The following is a 25,215-nucleotide window of genomic DNA, read 5'->3' on the forward strand; positions in this document are numbered from 1 at the left end:
TTGGTGCAAACCTTTGTGACAGTAACATCTGAGTGTGGAAGGGTGAGTGGAAGATTTGTATAAAGGCAAAGGGAATATAGTAAACCTTTTTCATCATGAGTTGAGATTACCTTGACCTCACTGCTAAAGTTCTGCTCCAGGTAGCTTGGGGTCAAAAATAATATCCATGTTGAAAAACAGTTAATCTCATGGATTTCCCGCTTTTCTCAGAGTAGCTGCAGTGTCTTTTTGGTGTCCTTGGGGATAGGCATGTATCTTCTAAACCAAAAGCTTTTATTTTGTAAATCAAGTAGCAGGAAGTAAGTAAGCAACCTGTATGTCAAAGGCTGGATACCTTTCATACAGGTACAGTACAGCTCTCATTCCTTACATAATGATTAGTCCTTCATCTGTTGAAAAATACGAGTTTGACAGCACAGTATATGTAGCTAATAACTTCCTTCTCAGAATCCTTTAGACATTGTAGTCATTTAACCAACAAACGTAAAGCATAACTGAACATGAACTCAAGTCAATGATTTAGAATATGCAGCTTCATATCATGAACATATAATAAAGACTAAATCCTGCCCTCTGACGCTGTTGTTCCCATAGTTATCATCAATGTTATAGGCAACTTGTTTTTGAAATGTCTGGTTTTTTAATTCACTAGTAGTGCAGTATTATTGAGAATGTGTAGTCTGAGAACATCTCTATCAGTCATGGTCCAGCAGAATTATCTTTTACACCCTGCATTGACAAAGAGCACTGTAAGTTTTTCCAAACTTTGTGCATCGCAGTTTGCAGGACCGAACCTGCAGAGAATGCTTTCTTTATTAACAATAAATTAAGACCTCTACTTTTGTATTTGTGAGCTTCAAAGCAGTCTGCTCCTAACAAAATAACGTCACTAACCACATAGGATGCATACTGAGTGTATTGCACAATGGTAAGGTGGTAAGGGTACAGGAGATTCACAATCCTGACACTGCGCTTTTCATCTTACGAAATGCTGCACCAATGTCAATTAATGTTGTTATACATGAGTACACAAGGTTATGTAAAAGGTGTGATTTGAAGATGAATTAAACTCTCTTACCCATTCTTCCTAGATAAAATGTATGCATGTGTGAGTTCAAAAAATGTTAGAGTAATGCACATTTTCTGTTGTTTCTGTTGTTTTATTTGACAGGTAACATATCCCGTTAAACAGAACTTGACTCAGCTAGATCATATAATGAGAGACCAATTGCAACATCAGTTAAACATAATTAAAGTTGGTCTAGAAACTTCCACTTCCACATATACATATGTAATTAAAGTTGCATTAAGTCTGCATTTGGTACAGTTTATAAACTGGTATGTCAGAAGATACAAAAGATTTAAGAAACGTATGGCTCATGCAGTTTACTACACAGAAGTGGTGGTACAAGCTGAATGTCTTTGGCAGCATCTTGACACCAGAACTGTCATGAATGAATCAATAGTAAGTGTGTAGCATACTGTTTTGACAATAAAGTCTTGGCACCGATGAAACAGATCAGTTTCTAAAGTATAATTTGGAAGCTTGGAGTTACATACCACCTCTAGTAGGTATTGTACCAGATAGGACTTAATGGTTTGATTGTATATAATATGCAATCCCAAATCACTTTACAAACTAGTTTACGAATGGTGCTTCTCAGCTGTGCCATTTTTCCAAAGTCAACAGAGGGCGCAGTGCCTTGAGCAAGGCCATAGAATTACAGAATCAGAGAAGGTTAAGGTTAATCACGGTTAAGGTTGGAGACATCTGTGGGTCCGTCTGGTCCAACCCAGAGAAGGTTGCCCTGGACCATGTCCAGGCAGTTTTTGAAGATCTCCAAGGACAAGACTCCACAACCTCTGTGGGCAACTTCTTCCAGTGTTCCATCATCCCCACCATAAAAAAGTGTTTCCTAATGTTTAGATGGGTTAGAAAACTTGGTTAAGGTTAGGGTTAGCCTTATGTAATGCTTAGTGCAAGCCAAAGTGTTAGCCTGTGCCTGTGCATAGACAGATCGTTTTCCTGGCCCCTTCTGTCATTTTAAATGTGTGTCTGTGCAAACTGCTGATATGAAACATCTATTTGACTATCAGCAGTGGAGTTAATGCTAGGAATTTTAAGGGTTAATCCATTGAGCTATCATCTTTGTGTATATATTACTAAATTTATCTCTGCTTTTCTTTTTGACCTTTTGAATTCCCTCTTGAGACCACAGTGTGCTGAACACTCGGACACTGGAAGATGCGTTGATAGATGTGTTGTAGACTGTGCCTATACCAAACACAAAGAATGAAGTATATTTCTAAAGAATTTCTCTCTTAAGCCATTGAAAGGGAGAATCTGGGAGCTGTGGAGTCCAGACACTGAAGGACTGGGTGCTAAATCAGATGCTAAAAATGTTGCACGTATTAATTCACAATTAATAGATAATAAATCATTAATATATAATTTATTAAATATTTTATGGGAACTTTAATTTAAAGTCATTGATTTCCTTGCTAGGAAAATCTGCTTTACTGTTGTTGGAGTAATCCAGGGGGGATCAATAAAACAGGTAAAGGCTTCTGGCAATTCTGAGATCCATATGTACATTAACAAGTGTGTTGTCCAGAGGGATAAACCAGCAAGAAAGAAATACGATGTCAGTAGCATAACAGGCATAGCAAATACAATTGTTTTACAGTATATTTGAATTATAACTTGAGCATAATTTGCTGCTTGGTATGATGGTGTTCAGGGAACTACCTACAGCTCAGCATATTAAAGCATTTCAAAGTTGTCCTCATTCTGAAACAGGCCAATGAGAAAGTTCCATTTTAGTCAGGTTTTCTGGGGAAGAAGTGTATGGCCAAATGTGGGCTTGAGGAGATTAAGTCCTGCTCAACGTCAAGCATGTGGACTTTCCCGGCTCCTGTCAATGTGCATTTTAAACCTCTTGGAGGGTCTCCGACCAGGTTTTCTCAGGTTTGTGCAAACAGGAGCTGCATGGCAAGAAATGGGGAATGCTCTAGTCTGTCTGCGTGTTCAGCTTACAAATGCCTATCTGACGCTGCTGGAAGATTCCTTTCATCTGTAATATGTCTAAAGCACTGACAACATTGTCATTGGCCAAGCAGTGCTGAGGTAGCATGAGTGCATCTTCCTAGTAGATGTGCTGAACCAGTTCCCAGTGTGCTCTGGTCATTTCATCTGGGGGCCTGATCCTTACACGTCCTGGTGTTTCTACATGGCTGAACTGTGATGTTCATCCCTCTGCCTAAGGACAGACAGAGCTGATAAACGCTACTACTGTGTTACTGGAAAACATCCAGAAAATCTTCTGTTTGTAGTTTGTAGTCAAGCCTCTTAGTAAGTACCACTTTTTTGAAGATCAATTGTAGATCAGTTCAGAGCAACAAATTACACTCTTGCACTGCTGCTTGTCATATGTCATGCTGGCATTGCATTCTTTTAGTGCTAGACATCCTCAGCTCATCATCTTTCGTACTCTAAGCATTTCTAAAAATAAGCCTAGTAAGTAGGAAATTCCTTTACCAATGCAATACATACAAAAGAAAGATTTAGTTTTCCTCAGGTTTTAATCCTTTTAAGGTATGCACGCACAAAGACTTTATTTTTTTCTGATTTTTTTATGACTTTTTTTTCCTAAATTTATTTAATCCTACACTTACAAAGTTGACCAAGTTTTAGTATTTTACTGATGTTTAAATTCAAATATTTGCCTACTGATTATTTTTTTTTTTCAATGCCAGATCTCTTGGATGAGATAGAGTATTCTAGTTATTTACCCACTGCTTCTGGGTGTTTTCTAGCACTTTTCTTACCAGCTTGTTGTAGATGTGTTTACAACATATACAAAATTATTGTAAGCTTTTATATCTGATCAAATTCTAGTTTAAATCAGCTTGTCAGTGTCTCTAATTCAGGCATTGTCACAACATTTCATAGAAACATGATTTTTTTTTTGTTTCTGTATGTAGGTGATGGTTCTCCTATACTTTTTCTGGAAGTTTTGCTCTCCCTGTGTTTTAAACATAATACAGATAGGCCATTGTAAGACAATGGTTATCAGAAATGCAATGCGTGTATGTCTCTCACCAAGAGACACAAAAGCATGTGTGTGACAAAGGTAGTTTTTCTGTTGTTGAGAAATTATCTTCTAAAACTGAATTGCAAGGAGGCTTGATGAGGCTTGACTTGAAAGAAATCTCCAGCAGCAACAAGGTGTACTCCAGGCTGACGTTGAAGAATATTCTGGAAACATAAAAATCATGAGTTAGTGTTCTGGTTCTTCAAAAAGTGTAATAGGGTAAATATTAGGAGGTTCTAAAATGAAGCAAGACTGGTTGTCTATCAGCTTCATAAAATTAGGATACTAAAATCTCTAAACCACATTAAGGGTGAAGAGGGAACTAATGTTTGTGGAGGGATAAATGGGGTATTTTATTACTAAGAATTGAGGAGGATAGATTCTTTTTGATGATGTGAGAAATTAAGGAAATTAAATTACTATAGGTGAATGAAATAAAATGTCTAACTGCAAGCAGTAAGTTAATTCTCTTCTGTCAGTCCCTAAGATCAAGCAGTTTATCACCTGCGACCTCTGTAGATGACACAAGGCTTCAGGCTGCCAAGGCCATTCAAATCTCCTCTTTTAGCATTTTTATATACATATGTATTTTTTTTTAATTGAAATAACTGATTAGCATCTGTTATTTTCTGTAAGCTCTACAAACACTTACTAGAATAAATGTGGAAGCAGAATTGGCCCTATTAATCTCTCCTTTCCTCTTAACTCACATAGATCTATGGAAATGCAAGTGGGAGGGTCTTGACCCCCGTTGGTAAATTTGTGGGGCTGCCTACACACTGGCATCCCACACGGGCTGTCATTTTGTGTCTTTAACATGCCGAGGTGCCCTTTCCCCTTTGTTAGGGCAGATGTTTAAAAAGGAAAGAGTTCTCATTCGTACTAGCCTGCCCACTTGCTAAAACTTGGCGGTTTATGCAGAGCATCATTCAGGAGATAACTCCTGTCACTATTTCACTGCAACAGCCAAGAGCATCGCAGATGACAGCTTTGGTCAGGCTGTTGGTAGAGATATTTCTCCTTCTGTTCTTTCTAACTTCATGAGAGACAGTTTACCAGGGTTGTTTTATTTAAATCACTTTTCAAGTGTTAGGTGGTTCTGCCACTAGGAAGAGTATTTTTGCTGTCAGTTGGCCACAATAACTGTCTTTATTAATCTTTAAGAATTACTCTATTTTTGTATTTAAAACAAAAAAAAAAGAAACAATAAAACAGGAACAAACAAACAGTTATCCACTGAAACTCTTGCCTATACGTCTAGTTAGTTGTGGGCATGGACAATTCTGCCTCCCTTTCAAAATCCAAATTAGACATCATATCTTCTAGGCAGTAATGAAAGTCAGATGTCTATACATACAGGATCTCAGCTATACCCAAGTGGTAAACTCTTGTAGGTCTTGCTGAATTCTTCAGTGCAGGATAAGCGAACCATCTGTAGTATGGCAGTGGACAGCATAACACTACTGAAGCACTAAAGTATTTTTAGATCATGTTCTATATCTTTGGAACATTGTTCTCTTTAATACAATTTATTTTATTTCAGAAAACAAACTTTGCATATGGCATTTCATCCAGCTATAACTCTGTTTACATACATGTATTCTTAAGCAATTTAATAAATTGAAACAAAAAATTAGAAACCTTTTTCTTTAGTAAATCCATATGATAATGATACTTATTACATTAAGCGTTTTAGAATATTTACAGAATATTTTTAGAATAGCTGATGTTTCAAATCTGTAACTTGGGAACTAAAAGGCATTTTCAGAAATGGAAGTAAATATGTTCTGGAAACCTTTTTCAGAAATGGAAACAAATATGTTCAGGAAACCTGTTCTTAGCAGATGTGCTCTTTCAAGTTCATGAGTCTTTAATTATGGTTAAAAATCACTATGTTAGTTCTACTCTTCCAACTAGACTATGAACCTGACTACTAGTGCTGGTCCAGACCTTACTTGTATCTTCAAACAGGCTGGATCTTCAAACAACTCTAAGCAAAGAACCACAAATTGTTTACAATGGGAGGGACCTCTTAAGATCTAGTCCAACCCCCTACTTAAGCCAGGTCACTTAGAGCAGGTTGTTCTGCACCATGTCTAGTTGGGGTCTGAATATGCTCAAAAATGCAGACTCTTGGGGCATCCTATACCAGTACTGGGTCCCCATCACAATTGAAACATGTTTTCACATGTTCAGAGATAACCTCCTGTGTTCCAGTGTGTGCTCATTGCCTCTTGTCCTGTCACTGGGCACCACTGAAATGGAGCCTGACTCCATCTTATCCATTCCCTCCCATTGGGTCTTCAGACCATTGATAAGGTCCCCCTGAGCCTTGCAGTTCCAGGTATCTCAGCCCTTCCTCATATGAGGGATGCTTCACTCCATCATCATCTTTGTGGGCTTGTTCTGGACTCTCTCAAGTATGTCCATGTGCCTTGTGTGCTGGGGAACCCGGAACTGGACACAGTGCTCCAGAAGTGGCCTCACCATTGCTGAGCAGAGGGAAGAATCACTCCCCTCAACCTGCTGGCAACACTCCTCCTGATGCAGCCCAGAATGTTATTGGTGTCCCAAATCATTCCTAAATAGTAGGGTATCACCTGTGCATTGTAGTAACCACACATCTGGTTTATGTGAACAGCTGAGACGTCTCAAACTTTTCAGTTGGATCCTTTTTCAATAGAAAAATGAAAATACATCTCAAGTATGCAATCCGCATCACAGCTGTCTGGTGCTGGGCAAGTAAAACCATTTTAAGGCATGAAAAAGGGCCTTTATCCAAAAAATCCTTAGCCAAAAAATATGAAAAAGATGAAAGTCTTTCTTTTCCCTGCTTTAATTATGATTTCTCCCACTGCAACATGCAACAGAATGAGAAAATGAATAACTGCGTAGTGATTTGGTGCTGCAATTACAGAAAGTCTTGGCTCATATGAGAAATGGACAATTGCTAGCAGAAAGCAGAAATGTGTTTAAGAAGGTGAACAGGTGACATCTGAAGCACCTCAGAGAATGACAGCTTGAGAAATGACACAAGGAAGGAATCTTCCCAGCAACTGGATCAGATGTGGCAGTGAGATTTAACTAAACAACTAAATCAGTTGTTGCAGGCTCTTGCACAACTAGAAAGTGCAAGAGCCTGCAAAGATCATTCTGTATGTTGAGTCAGCTGCCTGGGTAAGGATTCCCCATCTCAGCCCTCAACTATTACTGTTTACCTAGGTGCTTTCTTGTCCCAATCCTGAACTGGTATATTTTTCTGCCTTTGGGGCCACGAAAAAATACACTTTGCTTCTCTCAAGACATTTATTTTGTTTGTGGCTGTGCTCACCCAATCTTCTCTCTAGCTCATTTGTTCCTTTTTTCTTCATCCCTCTTAAGGTTTTGCTCCCAATTCCACAGCTCCACCCCATCTCTCCATTTGCTGGATGGGATATGAAGAACAGCTGTATGTCTACAGTTCTCCACTAGTTCTTATTTAACAAGTATTGAAATTAGGTCTTAAAACAATAAAGTATATGGAAAAGTCTTCTTTTTTATTGATAGAATATCAAAAGCTATACTCAAAAGTTGCTGATGTAAAGTTATTAATAGTTTGGATTATGAAGTGTAACTTCACAACTATGTTTCAGTCTTTGGTGTTTATGCACATAACTAGATGATTTTATTCTCCTTACAGCTGCAAAATCTGCAAGAGAAACTAACCTGTTGTACACATTTCACAGTCTATTTTGTGGTTCCAGAACAGATACTGAATATGCACACAGCAATAAAAATACGTTTTCAGATGCTTTGTGCGTATTTTGATGCTGATCTCAAACTTTATTGCTCTTTAGTGATGACTTGTTGAATATAGTTGGGAGGGTTGGAAAAACTGATGAAATGAAAATTGTTGACAGCTAAGAAAACTATTTCTGTCTATTCTAGGCTTACACCAACATTTGACAGTCCAATTTTTATCTTTTCTTTCTTCTGCAAGAACTGAAACTGATTAACAAATCTTTTTAGACAAACAAAGGTGTCATTTCACACACAATAAAACACTGCAGTAATGCTTCTAAATGGCTCAAAATCTGACTCGGACAAAAAAGGCCTCTTACATATTTCTGAGACAAGGTTATACATGTATGTCTTCTGGCTGACTGCAGCACTGAAGAATGCTTAATTGTGCTGAGAAAAGACAGACGCTCTTCCTGTAGCTTTTACAGCAGGACAAAATAAAGAGGTACAGGTATGCAAATGCTGTCACAGACAGATCCCTTCTTACAAAAGCAACAAATTAATGAAGGCTTGCATAAATCTGACTGAACCAAGACTACCCAAACTTCATAACATCCTATTAAATCTTCAAGTAGTTAGAAGAGCTTCTAATAATGTGCTACAAATCATGAAAAAGAGCCCTTTTATGAAAGGAATTGTTCTTTCTTTCTTGTATTTTTCAATTAATGTGTTCCTTGCTCCATAATGACTGTCAGTTTAAACTGTAACAGGATTCCCTTCTTCCTTTAGTTAAGTGATACTAAGCCATCCTTACAAAAAGAAAAATCACATTGCTTTATTCTTAAGATAAACCTGCATTTAATTAAATAAATTATTCTTAATAGCTTGCAAACTTCAGATCGTGTTTTTATTCTAGTTAGAAATGCTTAAAATGCTAGATTCTTTTTCTCTTTTCAAATAGGTCATTGTAAATAACTGGGTCTCAAAGCTTTTAACTTTCATTACAAGTTAAACTGATTCTATGACATCTTCAAAACAAAATCAAATGTAAAATGAACATGTAATAAAGATTTATTAAATTAAAATGCATAAAAGTTGGGGTCTAATAAGGACAGTTTTATTAATGAATGTAAATTGCAGCAACCCATCTGAGGCACCTGCTAAACGTTCATTATAAATTACTCTCATAGACATCGTGATGAGTTTCATATTGTAGCCAGACTTATAAAAGCATGTAGATTGCTTCCCCAAGGGACTTTATATTTACTTAACAGTGTAGTTAATTGCAATTATTTATTTTCCAGTGATCGCAAATGGCTTCTGTATTAAAGATATATGTGGCTATTAGGAATTATTCAATTACCTCTCTTTTTCTCAGTAGTCTAAGTCAAACCTGAGCTTAGATTCCCAGAGGTAAGTCAGTAGTATATTAACTCAGTATGTTCCTTTGCTTTCTGCTGGGGCTGTAACACTGTAGTAGTCGTAAGTCCTCTCAGCAGAGCTAGCTTGAGAAATACTGATGACCCATCTCTCCAACTGATTTTTCAACATTTCCAGTTCCATACTGATGCTGCCATGCTTATTGGCAAGATTCATAGGAGGTTAATTAAATCCATCTTCAAAACAACGAGGGGCCAATGAGCCATATCCCCGTTGCAATAGTAAATTAAATGATGCAATTGTTTCTACTTCCATCATGGATAAGGGGAGGGATGAGTGAATGAATTGTTCTCTGGCTGCCTTCTCTGGGGCCCTAGAGGGTCTAGTAGCATGTGGTCGTAAACCTGCTTTTAATTTGTGGCCACAGGAAAAGATGACACTGTTATCAGCAGGCAGAGGTCTTGCACAGCGTCATGATGTGAAAGATGGCAGTGTTTAAAAACTAAAAGGAACACTATTCCCAATAGGGTTTAGCAGCTCCTCCTGTTTCAGATGCAAATTAATACAAACATGGTTACAGAGCAGAACAGAAAAGATGATACGTTGATCAAATTTGGCACTGCTTGGGCCATAATTAAAACGTACACAAATTAAATACAATTATCTTGTGCTTTCTAATAGGGCTGAGCGTCATTAGACTAATTAATAATGCAGCCTATAAGCTCTGCTCTGCTGCTGTGATTGTTCAGAGTGTATGTTTTATGCCTTGCGTGGCAGCAGCTGGGAGACTCAGCTGGCACTGGCTGACGGCGGGTGACAGCGGTACCAGCAGCGCCCGTCTCCGCACAGCCCGGGACAGAGCTGGCTGCTGCCACACCTGCCATTCATCACCTAGCTTACAGTGATGGTGATGGATGACATTTTGGGTGTCTGAAACCTTCTTTTTCACTGGTTGCAGGATATACCTACTGGCCCGTGGGGCTGTTTTGGGAGAAGTGGTGGTTTCTGAGGACAAACTATTACTGAATGGCTCAAGTTCATAGATTTGTGCTATATACTAAATGGTGGGGAAAGGTGCAGGGGGAAGAAGAAAGTTTCTGGAGAGGGCATATCTTTTGTCATGGGCTTGCGGATCACTTTTAGCACAAGGATTATTGTTCCTGGTACAGAAGAGAAAAATATCCAAAGGGAAACCTTGAAGCTTTACTCAAGCTGTCTAGTTCAAGAGGCTGAAGCTTTCTGCAAATTCACATATAAAAAATGTCGTAGCAGAATGCCAGATTCCAGGTCTCCATTGCAACTTTCCAAGATTTAACAATGCTCATCTACCTGATGGGATTGCAGGTTACTTCCTGCTTGATGACATGCTAATTACAAAACAGATCCTGACATTTGCTTGCCAAATACTTTGACAGTGCCCGGGGTCTTGTAACACATGAAGCATTTGAATCAGAATACAGAAAGCACTTTATTGCATGCTTACCTTTCACAGAATCACAGAATCACAGAATTTCTAGGTTGGAAGAGACCTCAGGATCATCGAGTCCAACCTCTGACCTAACGCTAACAGTCCCCACTAAACCATATCCCTAAGCTCTACATCTAAACGTCTTTTAAAGACTTCCAGGGATGGTGACTCCACCACTTCCCTTAAGAGTTTTAGCAATCAATTGCTTTTTTCACACAGGGCAAGAGGGTTTATCATATTGCAGGGGCTGTAGCTAGAAAAAACATACATATAAGTAAACATTAATAATTTCCTGACTTGAAAATTATTTCTATAAAAGAAGCAATAATTTAAATAATTAAATGAAGTATTATAATGCATAGTGAGAACCCTTAATGTATATTTAACTAAAGCCAATTATGATTTTTTTTTTCTGCTTATACCCAGTATAAAAACTTATCAACTGAGTTGAGGCCAAATATCACCCGAATAGATGCCATATAATATTTTTTGACCATCCCAAATTTATGTAATTTTTGAAAAAAATTGGTGTACCTGGAAAAAAAAAGAAAAAAAAGCATTCTTTTGAAATACGTGATTATTACTGGTTCTTACTGTGACACAAAGTGTTAATGTCTATGGACAAATTACACACTAGTATCTAAAAGGCACCCATTCATAGAAAAAAAAAAAAAAGTGTACATATATGTATTGTGATTGTCATTAGTAGAAGCCTAGAAGGGGAATTTGGGAATTTTCAAAATTACAGCCTGTGATCTAGAATGATATTTTGTTTGCTTATCAAAAACTAAATGAAGAAAGATTTGGGCATCCATATGAAAATCAAGGAACAGGATCATATCTGCCTCTATAGGATACACAGAAACACAGGAATCAAGATTGATATTCAATCAGGGTAGGGAGGAAGATTTTTATTTTGATTTAGGCACAGATTTAGTGCTGGGGGATAGGGAACTGTCATTACTATAATGGGAACAAAAAAGTTGATAGTAGCACCCCCTTGCCACTAACTAATGCTAAATGTAGTATTTATAGAGAGTGGACAAATTGTAATGTTCCAGATATACAAAGCTTATTTGTGTAGGCCATTTGTATGGGGTAGGCAGCAACCACCTTTGTGTACAGACACTTGTTTGCTGGTGCACTTGGCATTTAACTGTAACCCTGGTCACTTTCATTTCCTGTTGGGACAGATAAAAATCTTTATATTCATATGGCTTTCTTTTTCTTATGTAACAATGGTACCTGAGCTTTCAGAGTAAAAGACAGATACCACATCTTCTTTCACAGAGGCCCAGTTAATGCATCATCTTCCCACAGGACAAACTGGTTTGTGTGAGAGCTGCAAGACACAGTATTGCTCTGCATCCATTGTCACACCACAGTGCTGCCTTAAGGCCTTGCTGCAGCTGGAAAGCTGCTCTGCTTTGTTCAGCTCAGAAGAGCTTTACTGTGAAGTTTAATGGTTAGAAAGGTATTTATTGACTCCAATATTAAGTAGTTTAAGCACTATTGCTGTATCAGTGACTAATGGCCACAGGACCCCATCATGACTTGATAGTATAGTATATGACAAAAATATACTACTATTATCTGTAAAAGCTGTCAGGGATAGAGTACCTCAAGTTTCAGCTTTTTGAATGGTTACAAACCTTATTCATTCTTTCTTTTCAGGATCCAGGTCATTGCCTTAAACAAAACAAGATATTGATAAGGTTTAATTGAAATAAACATTATAAATAAGAGCAAACAACATGTGCAGTCTTCAGTCAAAAAATCTTCCAATTTGAGTTTAAAAAAAAACACATACCAGAACAGAGTAACTTTCCAGAATAAATCTTTCAACTGTGGTAATTTAAGCAAATTCCAGTAACTCAGTAGACAAATTTCTACTAAATTCATTGTGCTTCAGTATATTTCCTTTCCTTTTATTAACACCTTTCTAAATATATAACTCCATAAATCCATTTTGATATTATTTCTATTTGTTTCCATCCCACTCAGACTTGCATAAAAATTACAAAATGCTCATTTCTGTTTGTATATTTCCACAGTTGTATATTTACTTATCAGCAAGTTATTGAATCGTCCCTTGCAGAGAAGAAGCAAGGTTCTTCTCTGAGGTTCTCCTGAGTTTGGTTCTGAATGGAATTTCTGTCGTGAAGTCATTAAGATAAAGGTGTTGACTACATTGTATGTTGGCTTGTAGCCTTACAGTTTAGGCCTACACATAAAGCACTTGGGCAGTGTTAGATTTTTAACTATTTCTCTTTCCTCCAGCTTCTTCAGAGCTCTCTGCATCAAGATTGCCATACAAGCGAATGTTATTTAGTTCAAGCTTTCTCGTCTCCCCTGAGCAGGGAATGCCTCCCATGGCATGAGCACCTGTCCCCAGACAGTGCCCAGCTCCCTCTCCTCATATTAGTGCCTGGACCGTTTCCTTCCAGTCTTGCTCAAGCATCTGTGCAGCATAAAGGAGATGGACTGTCACAGAAATTATGTTGTTCAGGAGAACTATAGTTTTGTCCCAGCCAAGGGCAATGATGTCTATCTGGCAAGGAGCAAAGGCCAATCTGGTTAGCAGGGAGTGTACCTGTTAAGTCCTGCTGAGAGATGGGGGCTTTGAAGGAGGGACCCATCTGTTCTGACTTCATAAACATGTCCAGTGTCTTCTTGTCGCTTGATTCATATAATCAGCAAGTAGTAAATTGCCTTATTTTAAACTTCATCCCTGAGGCTTAGGAGAGGAGATCGACAGTGCAGCATTAAATGTTCCCCTCATCCAAAGGCCATTTGTTTTAGCTACTTACTGAAAAGGTAGAAGGATTGAAATTATGTTGGGACCATTCTGCTTTCCATATGTCCTGTCTAAAGACTGAAGGACCACTAGGAGTATATCTTGTGCAAGCTGCATTTGTGAAATAGCATCACCTTGGTCTTGGTAATACAGTGCCATAGAGGTTCTGTATATCCTGCACTGCATAAAACATCTGTTAAATTTACAGGCTGACCATGGAAATCAAATTAGTTCCTTCTTACACCAAGCCCTACAAATAGGCTTTCTTGGTGAAGAGGGTAGGAGGTTGTGACAAGTTCTTGGTGGTGACTGATACCTTACGTCTTGTGAAAATTTTTGCATTTAATATTTATGTTATTTAAAATTTAATCATGATTTTTTGCATTACTGCTTACATAAGAGCTCTGTTACGATATTATTTAGAGCTACTAAAAGCCTTTGCAGGGCTCAATAACGTCATAATTTAATATATAAAGCCATTAAAGAGTTAAAATGAATTTTATGAAAAGAGATTATAGGATCTTTATCACATGTTGTTTATCTGATCAACAGTTAACAATTTAAGACAGCATTATTCTAGTAAAAAGAAGATTTGTTTCAGACACTGACATAAACATCCCCTCATAATAGTGGCTTTTCATTTACTGCATTGCAATGTACCATAAGCTTAAAGGCACAACAGCTCCTTTGTGTGTCTCAATAATGCTTGTCCAGAGTGATGTCAGTCAATTTTTGACCTATACAGTCTGATGTTATTCTCAACAATCATATAATAGATTTTTTTTTCCTTTAATGAGTAAAGAGTATGCCAATAAAATACTCGAAAATTATCATATTCCTTTATGGTGTCTTCCTATGGAAGAACAAGGTAAATTGCCCAGATGGACATTTCTGGAGAGTCATTAGGATCTTTCATCTGGCTTCAAATGACTTTTGCCATTTCCTTGGATTTTTTTTTCCGTGTCATTGGGTAGTTAGAGGACCACTTCTCTGGTGCTGACTTTGCAAATGCTTTTGTAACTTCCTGTTCCAGTGGGATGAATATATGTTAACAGCTGCACAGCACTTTCTAATAGAGGTTGAAAAAAATGTATACATGAAGTGGCATTGCGGTAAGAGTGAATTCTGAGTTCAGGCTCTGTTATGGCACTTTTAGTCCCATAGAATAGCACCCAAAAAGCAGGTGAAGAGTCTGCCCCTTTGTGCTCCCCAGAAACTGCTCCTCCAATGTGGAAGAAATGCTGTGTGACGGGCTGGGGCTGATCAAGATGCACGTGATGCCACGGGTGTGGGGGCTAGCCCTCCCACCGTACACCATTGCGGAGCCAGTGCTGCCTCAACCCCGTGGGCTCCCCGTGGGCACAAGGTGGCAGAAGGGCTTGGAATTGGATGCTCCTTCAGGTCCCATCCAACCCAAACTGGTCTGTGCTTCTGTGATGCTATGAATTCTGCTCCCTGGAGGAAAAACTTCTTCCTGATCCCCACTTAATGCAGCAGAGCTCTGAACAGCGTGTAACTTTGCTTCAGTGAAGTTTAGGGATGATGGATGGTGGCTATAGGAAGACTCGCATCATCTGTCAGTGATACCCTACCCATGTACTCTATACCAGCATGTAGCCCTCAGACAAGTAAAAGTTTTTAGTTTACTCTCCAACCTCACTAAAAGGTATTCTTTACAAAGTCTGGTATAGATTATGGTACCATTGTTGATAGATTAAATTCCTGTCTTCTAGCAAGTCTTTTATGTCGCATTCAGATTACCTTGCTTTCATAGAGACAGTAAAGAAATGCACATACTGGATTAACCTCATGGAAATCTCTCTGTTTCTGTAATGCTATTTCTAGATTACTTTTATTCATACAATACTAACATTTTCCTGAAAATTTAAACAGTTTAATTTTTTGATTTATTTTCAGCTGAAGACAGTGTACCTGTAGTACTGTCATTAAGCTTGAGAAGCACAAATATAACCTAGATAGATTTGGTCTTTCATATGAATACCGTGTTTCCTCATCAATGTTTTTTGTTGTTGTTGTGGGTTTTTTTTTTGAGTCATGCAGTCCCTGTGGCATTGCCCTGAGCTCCCCTTAGAGGCACATCTCCAGACTGTAACTGCCATTGCTATTCTTTCTGTGCCCTTCAGTGTGAACCATACAAGTATCGCAAAAGATAGCATTATGCAACCCAATCTTCACTTAGCATTGGAGTAGTCAAGTATATGCTAAATGTTGAAGAGTGACAACAACTGAACTTAAGCACGCCAAAGGTCAAGAGTATACAAGAAATTTGAATTAGAAATTGCCAAGGTGAGATGGAATTTTTTTTTTCTTTCTGTTTAGTGGATATTTTACATCATATAAAATGAATACCAGATAATTGCGAATCTGGTGTCTTGTATTGATTTAATTCAATAAGCAGCTTCACCTCCACCTTTTGCATGCACTTGCCTTAAAACATATGCATTATGAAGACAGTGATTCAAAGTCTTTAGCAAATCAATATCAAGACAGGATTCTGTTCTTCAAATATTGACAGCAGAGTAACTAAGAAACAATGACAAACAATAAAAGCAGGGATAGATAAAATAAAGGCTGTAGTTCTACTGTAGTTAGGCTCTGTAGAAGTCCCAAACAGTTGCCTGGTATTGTGTATTGTATGTGCTTTAGCAAATAGTTTGAGTTGACCATTTGCTGTCAGAATTTCTAGTTGAAAACCTGTGACCATTGAAATGAAAGGCTAGTTTTGACAATGATCTTTATATAGTTGGCTGTTTTGCTTGATTTTTTTGCCAATAACTTGCACAATAGTTTTTTCAACTATGAATGTTCACTGAAGATACGGAAGGGTATGCGTAGGCTGCTACCATTAACTTTGTTCTTGCCTTTGATAATTTCCTCAGAAGTAAAATAAAATTTGCACTGAAACCTGTAATATTACAGTATTTAAACTAAGCAACTCTGTGTGCTAATTTATTGTGGTTTAGTAATGGTAATTTTAAAATCCATGAACACTGACAGTTGAATTTCCTGCACATTGAGTATCATTCCAAGAATTTATAGGTGTCTTTTGTGGAGTAAAACGTGTTACAGTTAGTTCAAAGAGTACTGGTTGCTTAGTTGATACAATTCTGAAATCAAATTATTATATATAGTTCAGTACTACAATGCATAAATATGTATAGTGTTAATATCCATCAAGAAAAAAATATTTTTAAATGCCATTCAAAACCCTGATCTGTTTCGATTTTCTCTCTCTGAAATATCCGAAGACAGGCCCAAAAGTCTAGAATAATGTATAGTGAATATCCTCTATGTAAATATGAGAATTTTTTACTAGGTGTTGGAGTGAAAGTATCAAGTATAACACTTTCAAATATTATCTCCTTGTAAATGACATTGAATAAAACAGCAAGGTTTATTTTTAATTGTCTTTGGTTTTGCAGTTTTAACAAGCGCTAAATTTCATGCAGATTATCAGTGTTGGACACAAGTGAAATGTTTGAGAGTTCTGTTTACATCTAACAGTAAAAAATTCAGAGTTGATGTTTTCCTTGGATGTGCTGAAAATCTCTTTCACTTGACGTGTTTCTGTATAATTTAAAGGAAGAAAGCTTTGCGCCTCCTGTCCCCTGGGTGGTGTGTGCTTAACATTAAATCAGTAAGTGGGAGTTGGGTGGCTCACTGTCTTCTGCTCGTTGTCCACCTTCACCATGGCTGTGACAGCAGCATTTTGAGAACACACAGGTGTGGTCACAGCATGTTGGCTGAAGCAAAGCTTTTGTGAGATTTAGAGAGGTGCCTGAACAGGTTGTAGACAGGAGACGGTCATCAAGCAAAAAAAAAAAAAAAAAAGTGGGTTTGATCAGTAGGACATTGGGTTCTTCCTGTCTTATCACTCCTGCAGTTTTGTTGTTCTTCATTATTCTTTACTTTATTTGGGAGGGCTGTTTGCTATGTGCATGACTTTTAGGCATTTACATCCGGATCAGTAATTCACTATATCTAACCAGATTCCATTTAGAAAGAAGAACAAAAACCAGTTTAAGTCTTTTATTACATATACTTGAACAAACTGAAAATGGTGTTTCAGAAATACCAGACATGTTCTGTATGTATTTCTGCTCGATGTACTAGAAGAAACAGTTGAATATGCTCAGCACATGAAGATTATGAAGCGTATAGTAGTCTTACTAATAAGCGAGGATGATTTTAACTAGAAGGACTGGACAATTTTAATTGTCCATCTTTAGCCTACAGTCTTTAATGGTGATTGAGAAGAAATTGGAGTACCTGGGGCATTGCAGAATGCTAAGAGAAGGACAGATTTGTACCTGTGGTTAAGGGTACAAGACTAAAGGAGGGAGCACCAAGCAAGCCCCTCATTAGCTAAAAGCTCATTAGCAAGACATTCATTTCAGACAAACTAAAAGAAAAGTTGCTAGTGATAAAAGAATTGAAAGATACAATAAAGTCAGATAATGAGTCTGACAAAGAAAGTTTGTAATGAGATTAACAGCTTGGGTGTAAATGATAACCAAGTAATCATATGGCAAAATAAGTTCATCAAAAATATTGTTTAACTTTGCGTTTGGTTGTGTTTACATGTATAGAAGCTCTGAGAAGTCATTAGTCATAAGGACATTAGGTCTTACTGAAGGCAAACAGGTCAAACTCAGCTCCCATGATAATGCCATAGCATATATCATTAATGCATCTTTGGATACATTTTAAAAAAAAGTAACACCAACTGTGAAGTTGATTTTACATGCGGATGCAAAGCTATTACAATGAATTGCATCAAGTTTCTTCGCTCTGTGTATTTAAAAAGCATGATTTGGCATGGGAGGAGAGTGAGGGGCTCTGCATTTTTTCAGAGACCCTAGGCAAAGTCTGGATGCCACAGAGGAATTATTTTCACAGGTAGCATCAGGTTTGCTGTACCTGGCTTCCTTAGATAACCATTAAACCTACCTTTAACAGCCCTGGCTGATAGGTCAGAGAGGGTGTCCGAGGAGATTGTAGTTAGAACACTGGTCTCCACAGTCTGCTCTATTTACAACAATGATCCTAGTCCTATCCCAGATAATATTTAGGAAGTGGTAGCAAAAAATTTTGAATTAAAAATCATGCATGAGGAATCAGCCACATAAGTGATCAATGAGAAGTTTCTTTCTTGGAATGATTGAGGAATTGGTGGATGCTCCATGTCTTATCAAGAGCTAATGTCTTTCTGAAGATTTGTTTTAGTCAAAGATGATATTTGCTTCAGTTCGGGAAGAACTTGGTGCAGCGTAATGATCTGTTCTTTGTATGATTAGACAAGAGAAATGCATGGTTACTTTTGGCTTGAGATTTGACTGATAATTTTTTCAAACTTGCTAAGCAGATTTAGATACCTTCTGTCTCAGATATTCTTTTAATTAAAATTATTTCTCCAGATTTCCATGTTGGTGAAGTAAGATACCATTTCTTTATTTCTTTATCATCTGTATTTCATTGATGCTAAAAATTAACAAGTTAAATCTGCACCTGACCACATACAGATGATGAAACATTTATTTGAGTTATCCACTATATTTTTGATGCAGACAATTAATAGGTAAAATCTATGCAAATGTGCAGAGTTCAAGTGAGGGCTATCCTAAACAGGACTTAAGCTATGCACCCGCTTTTGTGCCAATTTTTTCAGTTTTTTTTTTCTTCTGTAGTGAATACATGTATTTTGTGCATTGGAGCATGGCACAGGCCCTTTTGGATGGCAGACTCTTCAAGAAAGAGGAAGAGAGTTTTAATCACAAAAGCAGAAACTTCAGTCAGACAAGTGACTCTACACTTTGTTTCGTTTGTAAATGGTGCATATTGGCTTTTGTGAAACAGAACCCTGGTCCGATTCAGGACAGCGCTTCATAGATTCTTTACGTGGGTTTTTTTTGAGTGTGAAATAGTGCACATGAAAAGAGAAGGAGATTGAACATAATTTGTTCCAAGAGGTAGTCTAAGATTTTTTCCAGTCAAGATTCTTTCAGCATATTCCTCTTTGTTGAGCTATAAGCAGCTTTTGAAATAATAGCATTAGCCTATATTACAGGACTTCACTGGGTGTTCCCAGCTAAAGTGATTAGTTACAAGAAACTAAAAATGCATGCATTGTAACCTTTTAATGAATATGGGAGACTTGTAAACTAAGATGAGGTTTGAGCTATTTCAAAATGAGCTGTAGAGTTCACTGAGAAAAAGAAAAATGCATCATTGAAATTCATGGTACCACTTTGGTTTTCTTTGCTGAGATTTATCATTGAAAGCCATATTGCTTTCCTTTTGCCTTTATTTAAAGCTCTTCAATGCATTGTTTTTAAGGTCCATTTCTTTTACAAGCTTTTCCTTTCAGCTTGCTCAGGGTATCAGGACCTACGAACATCTGTTTGTGGCTAAAATCAGCCAGGACCTGGACTGTATCCTGCCTCCCTACTCCCTTTTGTTTCCAAAGGCTATTGTTTCCGATTTCATGCTATCAGAGGGGCTGCATGTTTTCCTGTGTGAAGTTGTCAGACAGATAAAAGCACAGGAGCAGGGTCACATTTCGAGGGATGGGCATGAAAAATTGGTAAAATGTATCTTGAAGGCCACCCACAAGACTTGCTTGAAGAAATTCAGAAAGAGGGAGCAGAATTATAACTTTAAAATTGCATAAATTCTGAAGTGGATGAAATGGTGATGAAAAACGTGTTTAACTGGCAGAAATCTCCTAGTCAGATTTATGCTTAGTTGACTTAGTCTTCTTGAGAGTCACCAGTTGGACTTCCTTAGAAAGAAAATACCCTCATCTTCATTACAGTGCTTGTCTTTTCAGTATGGGAATGAAATGCCAGAAGATGAAAAACAAGTGTGTTACACCTATCAGTCATCATTGCACACTGGGGAAAAGAGAAACATTAGTAAAGGTAGGCCTTTACTTTGTACCTACCTGTCCAAAATTACCAATATGGTACCAGACCTGTGAAGGTAAAATAAGGATGATAATGATGTGTGGACAAATATGAACAATGAACTTAATTAATGGAATACATGGTCAGGGAAGAGAACACAGTACTAGGCTTGTAACTGTGGCTGTGGTTTACAGTGCTGTAAACCACGGTTAGCCAAAACATGCTTCTCCTTTTGTCTCATATGAAGTCCAGAAGTGACATCCTAGTTTTAAAGGATGGAAAATTAATTCTGTTGGTGGCAGGAGCTACGCAGTTACAGATACAGCTGATTTAGACAGTTCAGTAGAGCATCCTCTCAGAACTGTGTATTAACACAATGGTAAGTTTATGTGTATTTCTCTGAAAGTACTAAAAAGTATCATATGATCTTAACTGTTTTCATTTAGGTATTGACAAGATAAACATGAAAAAAATGGTTTTAATAGTACTGTTTTAGGTCAGTGATTCAATAAGATGTCTACTTTTATTTTAGGAACTGCTAATGACAATTTTGTTGAGGAGTGTGACAAGAAAAAAAAAAAAAAAAAAAAAGAGATATGTCAGTTGTAGCTTTTTCCACAAAAAAAAATAATTGTAATTTTTACAAAAATTTTTACAAAAAGTTACCAAAAAAAATACAAAAAATTTGTAATTTTTCCTCAGGCAATTGGATAGATAAGGGATATCACACAAGACATCATCTTACTGCCATAAGGCTTCCAGTTTAGTAAATAATGTTCAGTATGCAAGTCGGTGTAATACTGGAATTTTAAGGGATTTCTTTTATATAGCTTTTATCAAAGATAAAGTCTGTTATTTTTCTTAAATGCAGAAATTATTTGCAATTTAATATAAGAAACTAAATATATATTTTGATTTTTGTTGAATTTAACAACATTCTTGGCTATGGAAATTCAGAGGGAGTGGTAATACACAGGTTTTTTGCACTTCCTTAATATATCAGAAGACAACTAAATATATTTTAAAATTACAGTAACTGCTGAATTTATATCCTCTGAGGTAGTATTTTTAGAGATAAATCTGTTTATAAATAGAAAAAGAATAAAGCAATAGGTTAAGAAAACTCTGCAAAATGTTTAAGAGTTCTGTAGGTGCACTTAATGAAGAAGTACCGAGTGGGTATTTTTAAATGCAAATATCACTTTTTAGCATTCATATTTAGGGCTTGTGGTAGCTTCCAGTGACCTCGGTCACATTTTGGGTCCCGGTGCAGAAGCCGCATCTGAGGCAGCGTTTCTTACCCAGGCGTGCCCCTTAGTACTGAGAGCACCTTCCCCTTAGGACTGCAGGATCAGCATCCTCCCTGTGAGGTTTCTGTTGAACTTAACAAGGGCTGCCATAAGGGTCATGCAAGACCCACTCGAATTTGATGTGTGCCTGTGTACACATACGTAAGGTAGGAAGCAGAGTATGCACGTCCTCAGGCTGGCCAGCACATGTGAGGAGGCAGATGTGCAAAAACTCATACAAGCACAATTTCAGTTTTAGGGGGGAAAACCATTATACATTTATTTAGTTGCCACAATGCTGACAACCATACTGTCATATCTCATGTTGCCTCAAGGATTTTGGAGAGGAACTTTAGCTTCTGTGGTGAATGTTGCTGATAACATCCCTTTCTGGTCTTACAGGTATACCTTCTTTTTGAAATTGTAGCCTTTTTATACCAGCGGTTTTCTCTGGCATACCTGTCTGATTTGGATGGGTAAAAGAATTTACTTTGTCTCAAAAGGGAGAAGAGTAAAAGCTAGAGTAAAAATTAATAGCACATCTTAAAATCCATTACAATATCTCCCCTTTTTTCTGACTAAAAGTGAGAGAAAAAGGCCTCTCTAGAGGAAATAAAGAAGAAGTTATTACAGCTTTCACTTTTTGTGGAGTATGAAAAAGCTTTCTGTATGTTAAACAGTCTTGTGGACATCTGGCATGATTGGTTTTAATCTGCTGACTAAAAAGTCAGGATTAAATCTTGCTTTACACCTCTTTGTATTGCAGTCAGTAAAGTGACAGAGCTGCTCTGAAACAATGGCTCTACTTATTCCACCCAATATGCCATGTGGTAGATCACCCCCTTTTTCAGCACCACTTCTCTGAAAAGACAATGAAGCATCTGGTGGGGTTTTCCTGTGTCCAAGATATTTTTTGTCAGTAATTTCACTCAGCCGGTCTGCTTAGTTCTCCCTTGGTGCTACTTTTTGAGACAGGGTTTGCCAAACCCAGTGGCAAGAGGTCAGGAGGCCAAAGTGATGAATTTTTATGTGCCTGTTTCTTGTGTTTCTGCTCAGTCATGATTCTTTGCGCGCTGTACTGCCTCTGAAAGGGAGCCACAGTGAGCAATTTGTCCTCCTGGGCTGGAGAGAATGGGGAGGCAGATGAGTTAAAATAGCATGTATGACTTCGGACAGAGACACACACAAATGTTGTCTTATGGCAGAACAGAATACTCCTGTCACTATTCAGCGCGAGAGGTGCTTGGGAGATTTGTAGCCTGCTGGCTTTCCATCAAGTGACAAATGAATTTAACAGCACTTAAAGATACAGCGAAAAGAATGGCACTTCACTAACTAGTCCACAGCTGTTAGCTTTAAAATTATGTTGCATTAACACTTTTGAACTTGCATTATTCCATCTCTCTCCGTAATTGGGACTTCTGTATATTTCTCAGCATGTTTGAATACTGTTTTGCTTTAAGAAGAAAAAAAAATATCTGTGTTTCAGAATTTTGTAAAATATGCTTTCTGGTTGTTTGCCCAGTCAGGCCCCCATCCCCTCCAGATGGATCATTGATCCACACGAACAGGAGGACTGTGGAAGCTGCATTTCTGGCAGTGCTTTCTGTTCTCTCAGTGGTGCTGCGCAACACCCAGTGGTGTCAAATGAGCCAGGGATCTGCATTTGTTGCTGCATTAAATCCCTCTGGATCCCCAGCCAGTGGTATGAATATGCTCTTCCTCCAAACCCTCCTCCTTCTCTGACCAGCAGTGTCACTCTAGTTGGTCAAGGGCTGCATTCAATTTGTTCTTGGTCAGCAACTAAGTTTTGAACCCATTCAGTGAGGGTGGTGTCCTTGAGAAAATTCTGAATATCACTGCAATGCACAAACCATTCTTATACCATTGAAGCCTCACTGAAGAGGATGCAAAGCTACAGTGCAGCATGAAGAGAGACACCCTATTTCCTGCTCTCCACATTGTCTGTTTTATCCCACAACTGTTCTTTATGTGTTGCCAGTCTTTTATTGTGTGCAGTATTTATGTCATGCACATACTGACTCTGCCAATACATCTTAACCTTTTATGAGCAAAAACATGGTAAACCTTGGGTCCGTACCTTGCACGGTATTTTACCAAAATTTCCTTCATTTGTTTTATCCAAAAGGCATTTATTTTAATGTGTGAATAAGATCTTCTGGAAATAGGGGTACTTTGTGATGTCTGAGTCTTGCCAATGACAAATGAACTTGCTGTTGGGCAGTGTGGCTCCCCCAGGACCTGCCGCAGCCCTGGCTTCTCAGCATCTTCAGAGACCAGGTGCTGCTGCAGCCAACTGCTTGCAGGCTGCGTGACAGTCATGATGGGAGAGGAAGACAATTCAGCAGTCCCTTGCCATCATTCTTAGAGCTATTTGAACATAAAAGTGGCTAGAAAGGATTATTTGAATTTACAAGCTGTTGTATTCGTATTCCATTTTCAAAAGTGAATAAAGGAGCAAATGGTGTGGAACCAGACAGGGAGCACAACCAGTGAGAAGTGAATGAGATATGGCAGAGTGAAAAGAACCAAGTCAGGGAGACTAGACAAAACGAAAAAGGTGAGGAGTACAGTAAGGAAGTAGTACATGTGCCACATCAGCAAGGCATCACCTGATCAGCCAAGTTTTGTCTCATAACACTGTGCAGCACATCACAGTTATTAACACAGTGAATTTCATTTTGCATTTGGAAAACATGTGCAGGTCAAAAAAATGGATGCAGTGAACTGAGCATGATTTTTGTGTTGCATTTGCTGTACGGTAAACTCAGAGAAAGGGTGTTCTTTTCCCACAGAGAGGAAACAGTAGGGGAGCATGAACATCTCTCCTACTTCACAGTGTGTATGCTCATGGTCATTTGATGAGGCGGAGGATGGATTTCCGTCTCACATTTGTGCTTAGCCTTAGCAAGAGCACAGCCCTGAGGTGCTGACAGCCTGAGATGTACGCTCCTGCCCCATGCTGTCACATTCATTCTCCAGGTCTCAAATTCCCTCTTTGTTTAAGGGACTGGTTATTTTTGCTGTTATGCATTATAGGAGAGAAAAACAAAACAAAAAAAAAGGCTTCATACTTCTCTATATTTACCACTTTGTGATTAAAAAAACAAAACTTTTATCTGGCTAATGGCATATAGATTTTAGGTAGTTTTGTAGTTTGATTTCAGAGTCACCCAACACTTCATGTTTTAAAAGTCAGCTCCAATTCTCATTTCTGAGGATAAGCTCAATAGAAGTCAAATGCAAAAATGTTGTTGAACAGTATACTCCATAGATTACATAGATGATACCCTCTGTGTAAGTCTACTTTTTTGGAAGCCAAAGGTTCACATTCTTCAGAAGCTAAGTCTGGATCTTGATCTGTGTCACACCATTGATTTTGTACAAAATGCCCTGTATATTTAAAGGGCAAATTTATTCCAGAATTTGCCTTTTTTGGCAGTGCTTGTCGGTGGAACAGAATACTGCATGGGAGTGTTTCTGAGACACACTGCTCATTCCTAATGAGACAACGTGGAAG

At 37.9% G+C, this 25,215-nt stretch overlaps 1 protein-coding gene across 2 annotated transcripts in view; it reads left to right on the forward strand.

Annotated features, from left to right (window-relative positions):
- Nucleotides 1-25,215, forward strand: part of INPP5A (inositol polyphosphate-5-phosphatase A) — a 242,488-nt gene that overhangs the window by 167,785 nt on the left and 49,488 nt on the right. The gene's annotated exons all lie outside the window — the stretch shown is intronic.

Source organism: Aythya ferina, assembly GCF_964211825.1.
Source record: "Aythya ferina genome assembly, chromosome: 7".
Classification (NCBI taxonomy): Eukaryota; Metazoa; Chordata; class Aves; order Anseriformes; family Anatidae; genus Aythya; species Aythya ferina.